The sequence below is a fragment of the Eucyclogobius newberryi genome, unplaced genomic scaffold, assembly GCF_026437365.1.
Source record: "Eucyclogobius newberryi isolate DKJ021-1_F unplaced genomic scaffold, fEucNew1.0.hap1 SCAF_22, whole genome shotgun sequence".
In the NCBI taxonomy this organism is placed as follows: domain Eukaryota; kingdom Metazoa; phylum Chordata; class Actinopteri; order Gobiiformes; family Gobiidae; genus Eucyclogobius; species Eucyclogobius newberryi.
Window position 1 is genome coordinate 28,076,427 of NW_027315857.1, and position 3,317 is coordinate 28,079,743.

General features: G+C 46.2%; 1 long non-coding RNA gene across 1 annotated transcript; it reads left to right on the forward strand.

Annotated features, from left to right (window-relative positions):
• The first annotated feature begins 222 nt into the window (after positions 1–222).
• On the forward strand, positions 223–2,982 carry LOC140371731 (uncharacterized). The gene is made up of 3 exons (XR_011928484.1): positions 223–256; positions 462–788; positions 2,850–2,982. It is a non-coding gene; the product is annotated as an uncharacterized lncRNA (long non-coding RNA).
• Positions 2,983–3,317: the final 335 nt, after the last annotated feature.

A 3,317-nucleotide genomic window follows, 5' to 3' on the forward strand; every position in this document is an offset into this window, starting at 1 on the left:
ACTGTGGAGATGAAACTCAGAGGAGAGTGGATACCAGGGATGTCCTCTGACCCCTGGGACCTGGGGGCCACAGCTTCTGTGTGTCGAGACCTGGACTGTGGCTCTGCTGTTTCTGGAGGAAGAAGAGATGATTTTCCAGAGAGGCCTGTGTGGCCCACCAGCTCTGACTGTGTGAAGGCGTTTACAGTGAGACAGTGTGTCATCAGGAGCTCAGACTTACTCTCCTCTTCTCGTGGTCTGGAGGTGGTTTGTTCAGGTAAAAGCGAAAGTATGATATAGTTTTTGGTTTTCTCTTGAGATCGTTGATAAAACGTAAGAAAATATAGTAATCACAATAATCCCTCCAAACACATGAGTTCAGGTATTTTATTTGATATCGAGACAAGAAAAGAGAACACTGCAGCCAGAATGTGACCTCTGACCCTGGAAGAATTAAACCTCTTCATCCTCTCTCTCCACAGACTTACTGAATCGTCCAATCATCTCCCTGTCTGTGTTAGACGGGGCCTCCGAGGCCCTTCCGCAGGGGGTCCGGGTGCTGCTGGGGTCAAAGTTCAGGGTCAAATGCTTTGTGGAGCCACAGTTCCCAGGAGGCTCCTTCCAGCTCCTCTCTCCCACTGTGGACCTCACTCAGAACCACACCCTGCCCGCTGTCAATCACTCTGCACACTTCCTGTTCTCTGACTCTGGCCCCGCCCACATAGGAAACTACACCTGTGTTTACCACCTGCAGGTTTTCGACCACACCTTCTCCTCTCAGAGCCACGCCCTCCAGCTCGATGTGGGAGGTGAGTACAGCAACACAGCCTCATGATAGAGTCACAGTCTCATGTTAGAGTCACAGCCTCATGTTAGAGTCACTGTCTCATGTTAGAGTCACAGCCTCATGTTAGAGTCACAGTCTCATGTTAGAGTCACAGTCTCATGTTAGAGTCACAGTCTCATGTTAGAGTCACAGCCTCATGTTAGAGTCACATTCTCATGTTAGAGTCACAGTCTCATGTTAGAGTCACAGCCTCATGTTAGAGTCACTGTCTCATGTTAGAGTCACAGCCTCATGTTAGAGTCACAGTCTCATGTTAGAGTCACAGTCTCATGTTAGAGTCACAGTCTCATGTTAGAGTCACAGTCTCATGTTAGAGTCACAGTCTCATGTTAGAGTCACAGCCTCATGTTAGAGTCACAGTCTCATGTTAGAGTCACAGCCTCATGTTAGAGTCACAGCCTCATGTTAGAGTCACAGTCTCATGTTAGAGTCACAGTCTCATGTTAGAGTCACAGCCTCATGTTAGAGTCACAGCCTCATGTTAGAGTCACAGTCTCATGTTAGAGTCACAGCCTCATGTTAGAGTCACAGTCTCATGTTAGAGTCACAGCCTCACGTTAGAGTCACAGCCTCACGTTAGAGTCACAGTCTCACGTTAGAGTCACAGTCTCACGTTAGAGTCACAGCCTCATGTTAGAGTCACAGCCTCATGTTAGAGTCACAGCCTCATGTTAGAGTCACAGTCTCATGTTAGAGTCACAGCCTCATGTTAGAGTCACAGTCTCATGTTAGAGTCACAGTCTCATGTTAGAGTCACAGTCTCATGTTAGAGTCACAGCCTCATGTTAGAGTCACAGTCTCATGTTAGAGTCACAGCCTCATGTTAGAGTCACAGCCTCATGTTAGAGTCACAGTCTCATGTTAGAGTCACAGTCTCATGTTAGAGTCACAGCATCATGTTAGAGTCACAGTCTCATGTTAGAGTCACAGTCTCATGTTAGAGTCACAGTCTCATGTTAGAGTCACAGCCTCATGTTAGAGTCACAGTCTCATGTTAGAGTCACAGCCTCATGTTAGAGTCACAGCCTCATGTTAGAGTCACAGCCTCATGTTAGAGTCACAGTCTCATGTTAGAGTCACAGTCTCATGTTAGAGTCACAGTCTCATGTTAGAGTCACAGCCTCATGTTAGAGTCACAGCCTCATGTTAGAGTCACAGTCTCATGTTAGAGTCACAGCCTCATGTTAGAGTCACAGCCTCATGTTAGAGTCACAGTCTCATGTTAGAGTCACAGCCTCATGTTAGAGTCACAGTCTCATGTTAGAGTCACAGCCTCATGTTAGAGTCACAGCCTCATGTTAGAGTCACAGTCTCATGTTAGAGTCACAGCATCATGTTAGAGTCACAGTCTCATGTTAGAGTCACAGTCTCATGTTAGAGTCACAGCCTCATGTTAGAGTCACATTCTCATGTTAGAGTCACAGTCTCATGTTAGAGTCACAGTCTCATGTTAGAGTCACAGTCTCATGTTAGAGTCACAGCCTCATGTTAGAGTCACAGTCTCATGTTAGAGTCACAGTCTCATGTTAGAGTCACAGCCTCATGTTAGAGTCACAGTCTCATGTTAGAGTCACAGCCTCATGATAGAGTCACAGTCTCATGTTAGAGTCACAGTCTCATGTTAGAGTCACAGTCTCATGTTAGAGTCACAGTCTCATGTTAGAGTCACAGCCTCATGTTAGAGTCACAGCCTCATGTTAGAGTCACAGTCTCATGTTAGAGTCACAGCCTCATGTTAGAGTCACAGCCTCATGTTAGAGTCACAGTCTCATGTTAGAGTCACAGCCTCATGTTAGAGTCACAGCCTCATGTTAGAGTCACAGTCTCATGTTAGAGTCACAGCCTCATGTTAGAGTCACAGCCTCATGTTAGAGTCACAGTCTCATGTTAGAGTCACAGCCTCATGTTAGAGTCACAGCCTCATGTTAGAGTCACAGCCTCATGATAGAGTCACAGCCTCATGTTAGAGTCACAGTCTCATGTTAGAGTCACAGCCTCATGTTAGAGTTCTTTTGTGTTGCAGCTTCAGACTCACACTTGATCTTCAGAGTCCTGGTCGTTCTGCTGTTGATCGTCATAGTCGTCCTTCTACTTTTCTACTACTACAAGGTACTGGAGTCTTTAGTCCTGGTTTAGTCCTGGTTTAGTCCTGGTTTAGTCCTGGTTTTCGTCCTAGTTTAGTCCTAGTTTAGTCCTGGTTTAGTCCTGGTTTAGTCCTAGTTTAGTCCTGGTTTAGTCCTGGTTTTCGTCCTAGTTTAGACCTGGTTTAGTCCTGGTTTAGTCCTGGTTTAGTCCTAGTTTAGTCCTGGTTTAGTCCTGGTTTTCGTCCTAGTTTAGTCCTAGTTTAGACCTGGTTTAGTCCTGGTTTAGTCCTGGTTTAGTCCTGGTTTAGTCCTGGTTTAGTCCTGGTTTAGTCCTGGTTTTCGTCCTGGTTTAGACCTGGTTTAGTCTAAATGCTGTGTCTTGTTGTTTCAGGTCAGGGCCACACGGG